This window comes from Rattus norvegicus, chromosome 17, assembly GCF_021556685.1.
Source record: "Rattus norvegicus strain SHRSP/BbbUtx chromosome 17, alternate assembly SHRSP_T2T, whole genome shotgun sequence".
Lineage (NCBI taxonomy): Eukaryota > Metazoa > Chordata > Mammalia > Rodentia > Muridae > Rattus > Rattus norvegicus.
The window spans coordinates 52,330,640-52,341,767 of NC_141550.1; the positions used below are offsets into that span (position 1 = coordinate 52,330,640).

The following is an 11,128-nucleotide window of genomic DNA, read 5'->3' on the forward strand; positions in this document are numbered from 1 at the left end:
CCAATGTAACTGATGTCCAGATAAGCAAAGCCACAGAGACATACATACACTGAGAAGTCAGGCAGAGGGGAGAAGGCTTCATAATGACAGAAGACAGGACTGGAGTTGGTCTGCTTCCTGAAGAACTCTATGGCTTGTTAGCCACCACAGAGGCAAAGAATGTTCCTAGCCTCACTAACAAATCAGTGCTACACATGTGACCTTCAAAACTGTAGGAGAACCAGTTTTTAGTTTTGATTGTGAGCCTAGCCTTTAATGGCTGAGCCATCTCTTCAGCCCTAACTTTTATTTTTAAACCCACCGAGTAGGCATTACTTTGATATGACAGACTCCAGAGACTTATACAGTATTCAAGTATTTTCCTCAAAATAGAAGATCAGAAAATTAGCTCTCAGTACCAAAAGCATACATCATTTTTTCTAGAATAAGCTTTCTGGTATGGTGAAGGATCTGTATTCCTCTGTAGCTTTCTTCTGAAACTGTGGTTTTTGTTTATTTATTTTTGAAGTGTGTTGTTTGATTAAACATTGATTAATCAAGAATGTTGGTCCTAATTAAATGGAAAATAAAAAATAAAAAATAAACAATATCTCTGGAGAGAGCCAATTTCCAGGTAGGTCCTCTGAAAAAGACTCTGAGAGGGGCCTTCAGGACAAGCTGGTGAGGGAGCAATGAGTCAGTGAAGAGAAAGGGGAGTGTGTTGGGCAGAGGAAGTGCAAGAGGTCTGCTGATGACACTGACAGCACTGTCTACACTGTAACAATGGGATCAAGAAGCATCTGGACCTAAGCTGAGTGTTCACATAGTTCCTGTATCTGCTGCAGAGCCCATGCTGAGGGGGCTGACAGGCAGAGGCTGCTGCAGAAAGGTGCAGAATCCTCTCGTCAGAGGTCTGTCCCCTTCTCTATGTAGCTGAGATGTAGTGCTCACAGCACATAGGAGGCATGTGCTTTACAGTTCCTACAAAATGCCATCTTTTGTCTCCTACTCATTCCATATTTTAATACCTTCTACCCAAACTGAGACGTATCCGATCGGCTGCACTCAGAAAGTCCAGACTTTTTACGTTTGAACATGGACACTAAATTTGTTCCTGCCCTGCAAGAGTTATTAGGGAACGTATCCCAAGGACTTCCCATTTATAAGAAATCTTTAGAAATATACTTTGAGGGTACAAGAATATCCTGTTTCTTATCTAACACTCCCTATCCCAATCAAGAAAGCAAAATGTTTTGACAAAGCCCGTTTTCATCATAAAGGTTTTTTAAAGCTCTTCAGTGTTGCAATGGTGAGCATCAGCCTTGCACTGTAGGAAGTGGGTTTCTCCTTCGCATTTACTTAGTATATTAGCTCCTCATCCACACAAAATCTTGAATTATTTTTTAATCTATTTTTTTGTTTACTTTAGTGCTCAAATTATCTCAGATCTGGCCAATGAGAGTAACTTTTAATTTTTAAGAACGTATATATTCATTTTTTGGAGCTCCTCTTTTTTGTTTTGTTTTTGTTTCTTAAAAAATTAGGTATTCCAGTCTCATATTTCCTCTACCTATGCCCTGGAATAAGTCATTTCTTCATAGGCCCCTGATTTCTTCTAATGAAAAATAATGTTGGTGTCAAAGACATAGGCTCTAGGTCTGTTTATTGCTAATGAATTTCATTGCCTAGAGGTCTTCAGGTAGCTGGAGTATATGCATATGTGTGTTATATAATAAATTTGTACTGAGATTTCTAATTGAAATTCATATAAATTTCTTGCTAGACCTCATATTCAATATTTAAATCACCAGTCTACTATAACCCAGGAGTGGAACAATTTCACTAACTTCACTCACTTTTTCTGTTCTATAATACCCACAAAATATTTGTAGAATATTCATATAACTGCAAGCCAAAAGCCTATTCTTCATTTGGCTGTATTTTTATTTTAGTCAAAAAATCAAAGGAATACTTTTAAACCTTACTTTGGACTTCTGGAGTAAAGATACTTATTAAGCAATGGAACAAAATAAAAAACCCAAAATAAACACTCTGATGTGGTCAATTTGTTTGTCTTCAACAAAAAAGTCAAGGCCATTCTATATGAAAAGTACAAGCTTTTTTTAGACAGACAGTGTAGGGAAACCTAGATATACCCACACAGAAGTAAAATAGGTTAGGCTTTTACCCTACACAGCATATAAAAGCTAAATAAAAACAGATTAGAGATTAAGACATAAGACCTCAAACTGTTAAGTATGTAGAAGAAAACATAAGTAGAGAGCTTCATAGTGCTGGGTTTAATAAGGAAAGATAATTAGAGTTTTATTAAAATTGAAATAATGGTGCAGCAAAGAATTTATCAGCATAGTTAAAGGGAACTGAATCTGAAATGCATTCGCTAATTGTAGATCTGATAAAAAGAAGAAGAAGAATATAAAGGAAAGTTTTACAACTCATCAAGAACAAAATAACCCAATTAAAAATCTGAAAGGGGAGCCCTCAGAAGAACTTTGTGAGGTCAGAGACCTCACACTACTAGCTCCCTGTTTTTACGACTCAGCATTCCCTCAAAACACATCCCACAAAATCAGAGACTGCTTGTCTACCCACCTACTAACAAATAAGGGGAAACCTTAAGAAATAATAACTAATGCTTGAAATCCTTATGTACAAGTCCGAACGCAAAAGCACATGGGTAACACGAAAAAACATGATAATTTATCTCCTCCAAATGTTACTAGTCTCAGAGAAAGGACCCAAATGAGAATCTGTATAATGTTTCAGACAAAGAATTCAAAAAATGATTTTTACATTTGCTAAAAACAAAATAATTAGAAAACAGCTGGATGAAATAAGGAAGTAAATTCAAGATATTAAAGTGGAATTAGAATATTTAAGAAAATGTAAAACTCATTGATAATTTTTAAATTTATGAATAGAACATTCTAGGATTTTGGGACATTAGGAAATCTACAAAGTGTGGGCATAGAAAAGTAAGAACTCCATATCAGAAGAATAGAAAATATTTTCAATAAAACTATATCACAAGGTTTCCCAAATCTGGAGAAAAAGGGAGCTATCCAGATAGAAGAGGCAAACAGAAAAATTGAAACAGAAAAGAAACCTCCCAGCACAGATAAACCTCTACACACACAGAACAAACAATAGGCATTGACAGCTGCAAGAGAGGAACACCAGGCACATCAGCAGGCCAAGCACACTACACCAGTTTAAGACCAAGAAGGGTCTGCAAGTTCTAGAGAACCACAGCTGTCAACTTAGACTACCATATCTATCAAAAATAAATATCATGCTTGCAAGAGAAACAAAACCATTCTACAATGTATCAGAGAAAGTAACAAGGAAAATAACTTGATGGGTATACCTTAGGAATTTCATATACAAAAGCAAAGCATTCCCAAAACCAGTAGACAAAAGGAAATAGTAAAATTATTCCAGAAGTAAATTAAACAGAAACAACAAAAAATATAGCACCAATAGTAAAAAATAAAAAATTGATCTTTGTGGAAAGATATATAAGACCATTAAATGCAAAGCCAAACTAAAGAAAGAAGCCAGAAGAAAAAGACTCAAATCAAAAAATTGAAAATGAAAAGGGATCCAATATAGCAGTCACCAGTGGAATCATAAAGTCATAACAATACCATTAATATACACTCAACTACATTGGAAATCAAAAGAAATAGATGAAGTTTTAGATATATGTAAAATGGCAAAATTAAAACAAAGTGAAATATGTAATTTAAATTAATCTGTAGCAAAAAAAGGACTTTGGAAACAGTACCAGAAAAAAAATTTCCCTACCAAGAAAAATTCAAATGGACTCACTGGTGGATTTTACCCGACATTCACAGATATACCAATACTTCTCCAATTTTCCTATGAGACAGGAAAAAAAATAATACCAAAATTAGTTTACGAAACTAAAAATACTCCAAATCTAAATCTAGAAATATAAAGAAAACAAAAACTGTACAGTAATCTCCTTGATGAATATATGTATAAATGTTCTTTACAAAAGCTTTACAAACCCAATACAGGAACACATCAACAAAATCATTTATAATTTGAAGTTGCTCTGATTCCACAGATGTAGACACGGTTTAATGTATGAAAATGAGTGAATTTAATATAGCTCATAAATTTACCCAGAGAAAAAGTCACATGATCACCTCAATAGATTTATAAGTGCAGAAAAACTTAAAGCATCTCCACTAAGACTTGGAATAATACAAGGTGTTCACTTTGTCCTGTCTTAATCAGTCTAGTACTAGAAGTCTTAACTAGAACAGTAAGGCAAGAGTAACTAATCAAAACAATAAAGCTGGGGAAGGGAGATGTCAAAGCGTCATAATTTGTTGATGTGACCTACAGATTAGAGATGATAAAGTCTCCAGGGGAATCCTGTCAAAGCTAGCACTTTCAACAGAGTGTGAGGATACAAACAACTCTTAAACTCAGTAACAATAACAAACACACTGATGAAGAAATAAAAGAAAAATACATAAATAAATCTAATGACAGAAGTGAAAGACTTGAGAGAAAAATAAAGTAGGTAATAAAAGATGGAAAGGCCTTCAATGCTCATAATTTGGAAGACTCGGTGTTGTAAAAATAGCTCTTACTAAAAGCAATCTACAGAGCCAATTTAATCTAATCAAAATTCCAATGATATTCTTCACAGAATTTAAAATTACATAAATCAATCTGGAAACACAAAAAATCTTGCATAGGAAAAGCAATTGAGCCAAATATAAATATAAATTTATATTCATAGTAATATGTAATTATAACTAAATATTATTGTCATTAATATAACATTGTATATAATAATTATTTATTATTGTTGTTCTTTTAAACTTTGGTTGGTTCTTTATGAATTTCACATCATGTACCCCAATCCTACTTCTCTCACCCATGTCTCATACCCCACCCTCCATCCTTGCAATTTGCCCATCAACAGAGAGAAAATTCTTGTTGTGAAGCTGAAGTGTGTCACAGTGTGTCCCACTTTGTATCTTTTTGACCACTCTTCCTTGTTTGCAAATGTTCATTGCAATGACTCATTGGTCTAGAACAAGACCTCAGGATTCTGCTCCTCTGTCAAAAATGGAACTTCACTGGGACTCCTCTTGGATATCCTGTTGTTGCCCTAGGTTATGGAGATCCTGTAGTTTTGGATGTGTAGAACCAGCCCCTTCAGGCAGCCAAGCAGTTCATCTATAGGGTAGATGTTGAGGTGGATTAATTCAAAGCCCTGGACGTGGGCTTGAGAGGTATCTGAGACGCTCAACCTGCCAGCCTTCATGTCCTTAGGGCCAGCTCACCTGAAACCCCTACAACTAGGGCCAGCTCTACTCTTCTGCCTAGGTGAGGAGCAGGTCCTGCTTCTCCCAGTGTTGCAGCTGGTGAGAGACATGGCCAATTCTCCCACTCTCATGTCCTTGGGGAAGCTCTCCCATCTGCCATAGATGATGAAGGACAAGGGACGGGAGAAGAGTGTCTCTTTTCCTGCTCTCATGTCCTTGGGGCTAGCTCTTCTATCTGCTATAGGTGGCAGAGGATAAGAGAACAGCATTTCTCCTTCACCCATACCCAGGATAGCATTCCTAGCAATCCAAAATCCTGAGTCAGCTCTACTATGCTGCCCAGGTGAGGTGCAGGGCCTACTCTCCTGAGTGCTGCAGCTGGTAAAGAGCAAGGACCTCCTGATCTCATGAGCACAGGGTCAAGTTTCCCACCTTTCACAGGTGGTAAGGGGGGATGGGGAGGTTATTTATCTCTCATCCACACCCATAGATGGGAGATGAGTATTAGGGCCAGCTATCCCATGCTTGCATCCTCCAGGCCAGCTCATCTAAGACTCCAGCAATGCAGGAAGCGGAAGGCAGTTGTTCTCCCAAGTACCGCATCTGGTTAGGGAAGGGTCAGCTCTCCTACTGTCATGCCTCTAGGACCAGCTCTCCCATTATGCCCAGGTGAGGGGTGAGGCCAATTCTGCACAGCCCTCAAATATCAGCCTGTCCCAGGATGGTAACACAGGCCAGAGATATCCTCTTGGCCGTTGGAGGTAAGAGACCCCTGCTGCTCCTGAGCCACAGACCCAGACATGATGCCTGCAGCAGCACACCTTACCATGGACCCCGCTATGATCCCAGATGGCATCACTGCCTACTCACATCAGGTTGTTCCTCGATACCCTCGAGACTCTAGTTCAGCCTCTCTTCTTCGTGTCCACATACTTCTGTTTCTCTTTCTTTTCCAATTCCCAACCATGCACTTGCTCCTCTTAGTGGTGCTGAGTATCTCTGAGTGTCTGGGGTCAGCTCAGGAGTGGCCTCAAGAACACTATACCCTGCTCATGCATTATGGCACAGGGCTAGTGTCTTCCCCTTGAGCATGGTCTTCCCCACAAGGCCTGAGTAGCACCAGACTGGTGTGCATTTCAAGCTAGTTCCCTGTTTGAGCCCTATGGTATCAGTCTGGTGGTTGTCTTGGGCTTGTTCCTCACCTTGACTTCCCAAGTAGCCAGCCATCTGTCTCAGGCTCGCTCCTGCTGGGGCCCCACAGACTCAGGCAGGGTTCTTCTAGTCTGCAGCTTGCTTCCTGTCCTGGGAACCTGTCCAGGCCTACCTGGTACAGGACTTTTGGTCATCTCAGGCTGCCTCTCTGTCTGGGCCCCTAGTGCAGGACTGGTGGTGGTCTCAGGTTCACATGGTCATAGGCCAGAACACTGAGCATAGACATAGCCTCTTTCCACTCTGTCACATACTTTTGCACATTTGACATGCAGCCACACCTGTAATGCCTCTAGGGGTAAGCAGTTGTTGTTGTTGTTGTTGTTGTTGTTGTTGTTATTTATGCTATACTCACTATTAAGATATCAAGATACTGATCCTTAGCAGCAGAAACAGCATGGCATTGGTATCATGAAAACAGATGTGTATATAAATTTAACATAATAAAAGATCTGACTGGCTGCTCTTACAGACATCCTGAGTTCAATTCCTAGCATCCACATGGTGGCTCACAACCATCTATAATGAGATCTGGTGCCCTCTTCTGGCCTCCAGGCATATATGCCGGCAAGACACTATACATAATAAATAAAAGATCTGTATGTAAACCCATGCAGCCACAGCCACCTGATATTTGGGGGCAGGGGGATGCCGAAAACACTCACTGGAGAAAAACATCCTCCTTAATAAATTATATTGGAAAAACTGAAAAATCTACATGTAGAAGAATAAAATTAGATCCCTGTCTTTCATCCTGTCAAAAATAATAAATAAGTCCTCTTAGAGGCCCAATCAGCAGCTGACTGAAACAGGTGCAGATACTTACCCCCTACCATTGGACTAAAGTTGGGGACCTTTGTGGTTGAATTAGGGAAAGGTTGGAAGAAGCTGAGGAGGAGGGCAACCCCATAGGAAGACCAGCAATCTCAACTAACCCAGACGCCTGGGAGTTCCCACACACTGAGCCACCAACCAGGCAGCATACAGAAGGTGATCTGAGGTTCCCCTGACACATATATAGCAGAGGACTGCCTGGTCTGGCCTCAGTGGGAGAAAATGCACCTAACCTTCGAGAGATTTGAGACTCCAGGGAGTGGGGAGGCCTGATGGGAGGAGGAAACATCCTCTCGAAAACACGGGGTGGGGAGGAATAGGATGAGGAACTGTGGGAGGGGCCAATGACTGGATTATAAAAAACAAAGTAATTAAAAAAATAAAGTAGTCTTAAGAAGAGTTAAGAAATAAATATATTCTATGTTTATAAAATGGAAAGGAAATCAATGACAGAGGTCACTTGGACCCTATATAACTTTGTTTCAATTATCAACATGTAAATAATTATGTGCTCAGTAATGGTTGTAATTTATATACAATATATTTATATATAATATATAATATTATATATATATATATAAACCTTTTAAGAAAGTTCGAAATAAAGCAGATTTAGAGAAGGAGAGGACTGAAGGACAGAATGCTAGGTGACATATTATAGAAGAGATGTTAGAAGATTCTTTAAAACAGAGTAAAGAATCTTTAGGACAATCCAACCTGGAAACTACAATAACAGAAAACAAATAGTTTCAGATTTAAAGAAGTCACAACGGCTTGAGGAATTAGAATGGCAACCCATAGAGATGCAATATGTTGAGTTACAAATGCAGATCCTACCTCATTAACAATACGCATCCAGTAGAGTATATGGTTCATTTTATAGAGCTTGGAGAATTAAAACATGTACATACATTAATGCATCAGATAACTGATACACGTTAAGAACTGCTAGAGGCTTCTGCCTTAAATTCTGTAAAGGATGATTCTGAGACTGCACATTTATTGGAGGTGACGCCTTTTCAGATTAAAGTTGATGCTTTGACATGTGTATCCACTAGAATACAACTTCTAAAACATATTATGGCATGCAAATGTTACAATCCTACAAGTCAAACAATTTTGGAAAGATCTAATCAGACTAATCTGCTCATAGAATAGAAGGAGGGATATGGAGATTCCCCAAGATAGTTTAAATGATGCTTTATTGGCTTTAAACTTTTTGAATGTGACAAATAGCACAGCTACTAATATATTGCATCTTAGAAAGTGCTAATGATTCCGGTCAGCCTATGAATGTGATAACCTTAGAACAGGAGGCAGGAAATGTGTTGTTTTGGGAAAGTGAATATCCTTTTGTTTTGACAGGAGAAGAGAAAATAAGGATTCCACCAAAAGTGATAAAAATTAGATTTGACAGGAAGAGACACTCCGCAGATTCAGTATACTGAACGAAAGAAAGAAATCAAGAAGAAAAACAAACAAACAAACAAAAAAGTATATACTGGGCCCCAAACATGGGAACAGCTCTAAAACCGGCTGAGACAAGAAAATGTCTCCAGCAAAGTTTCCTCTATGCATAGCAAGTAAACCGTCTTTGGCTACAGAATCCTCAGTGCTTCCCATTTCCATCTTTCAAAGAGCACAGATAGAAATTTATATTACAGTTTGGTTATACAGTCTAAGCTAATTAATAAAAAAGACGGGGAGGAAACTTCCAGACAAACTTCCACAAGAATGGGGGAAGGTCTCTACACACCTTGTTGATCCAATGAAACTGGGACTCCAGTGCTCCTGATCCTAATTGCTTGCTGCTTATGCTTTGCTGCACAGGACAGTAGCCCCCTTACTATCTAGGTACCCCCAGGGGTCGATGCAACAACTTTGTCATCAAGGTCAGGGTGGCTGGCAAGAAGGCTGATTGGATTACCGGTTCTTACCTCCTCTCCCTCTGGACTTTACACAGAACTATTGGTTACTGGACAGAGACTCAATACTTGTCATAAATAAGGTACCCCCAGCCTATCCTCGCCTCTGAGACCGCACTGTAACCCCTACTGTTGCAGAATACATGTTGCCCCCAGAGAATGTTTTGTGGGTTTGTACCTCAAGTGCTTACTCCGTTCATTTATGGCCTGGTTGTAAATATGACTGAGAATTCTTATGTTCTAAAAATAAATTAAACACACACACACACACACACACACACACACACACACACACACACCCCCTACAGAGGCTGAAGAAACGGCTCAGTTTGAGTTCTTGATGTAAAATCATGAGGATCAGAGTTCAAAACTCAGCTCAAAACAGCAACCTGACTATCCCTTGCATGTCAGAGGTCCTATCTCTAAGAGTAACAGAGACTAGAGGGTGATTGGGTCTTGCTGGTTTCCTTTCTTGCCAAGAAAACACCATCCCAGGTTCAGGAAATGATCCTTATTCAAAGGAATAGGCAGAGTGATAGAGGATGTTTGATGCCATCCTCTGGCCTCTATGTGCATCCACACACTTGTGTGTATGCACTCACATAGGCCCATAGAAGCACATACATATGAAAATAAATTCTCTAAAAAAAATCAATTCCAAATGGAATTTCTCTAAAGAAAAGCAGGAACAATACTTTAAGATATAGTTAGAGGTAGAGACATTCCGAATAGACTCTGATTGCCCAAGAAAAGGGAAGAATAATTAACAAGTGGTACTTCATGAAACTAATTTATTTTTGTGTCAAAGGAAAAAAAAGTGAAGAGGCTAGCTTCAGAACAGGAGAAAATATTTTCCAGTCATATGTCAGACAGAGGATTAGTATGTAGACTACTAAATAAACCTTAAAGATTAAGCATTAAGAAAACAAACCAATTTAAAAATAAATGGTATGTGGAACCAAACAGAACATTCTCAAAAGAAATAATATAAATGGACTATAAACATTTTAGAGTGTTCTATATCCTTTTTTTTTTTTTAGATTTATTTATTTATTATATATAAGTACACTGTAGCTGTCTTCACATACACCAGAAGAGGGCATCGGATCTCTTTATAGATGGTTGTGAGCCACCATGTGGTTGCTGGGAATTGAACTCATGACCTCTGGAAGAGCAGTCGGAGCTCTTAACCGCTGAGCCATCTCTCCAGCCCCCAAGTGTTCTATATCCTTAAGCAAAGAGAAAACACAAATCAAAATGACTACATACCTTTTGCAGAAACTCATATGGTAGCCTACCACTGCAAAGCTTCCATAGCAGGAATAGGTTGCCTTCTGTTGTTATCCAATGGTGTCTTACAAACTTCCAAGTCACTACAGTGTACTGTCACTACTCTTGATTACCTTCCAGACACCTCATATTTGAGTCATAGAGCTTGAGAAATCAAGCTGTTATTGACCTAGAGGTTTTATTCCTACTTTCTTGTTTTCATTGTACTTGGAAATACTATGTATACTACTGGAGGAAAAAAATTATTCTTATCTGTCTGGGAACTCTGGTAGTTACAGTAATGACTAGTCTGGAGCAATAATGGCATCAAAAACATGAGAATGACCACTAACTTTCCAAATGAATTATATAGTCCCCCTCTACCAGATAAAACCCATATCTGACATCATCATCATTCTCAGAATTTATAGCCAGACAGGTTAACGGTCCTAGGAGAAAACCTGCTACTGCTATTCTGTTAAATATAGTGTTGAACTCATTCTTAATGACTTATTGTTATACCCATAGATCAATGCATCTCTCAATACTCATACAAGAATCTCCTATTTCCACTAGATG

The 11,128-nt window shown here is 38.7% G+C and overlaps 1 non-coding gene across 1 annotated transcript; it reads right to left on the minus strand.

Moving 5' to 3' along the window:
• Positions 1-6,694: 6,694 nt before the first annotated feature.
• Positions 6,695-6,824, minus strand: LOC120098006 (small nucleolar RNA SNORA17). The gene has a single exon (XR_015642078.1). It is a non-coding gene; the product is annotated as a small nucleolar RNA SNORA17 (small nucleolar RNA).
• Between the last annotated feature and the right edge of the window lie 4,304 nt (positions 6,825-11,128).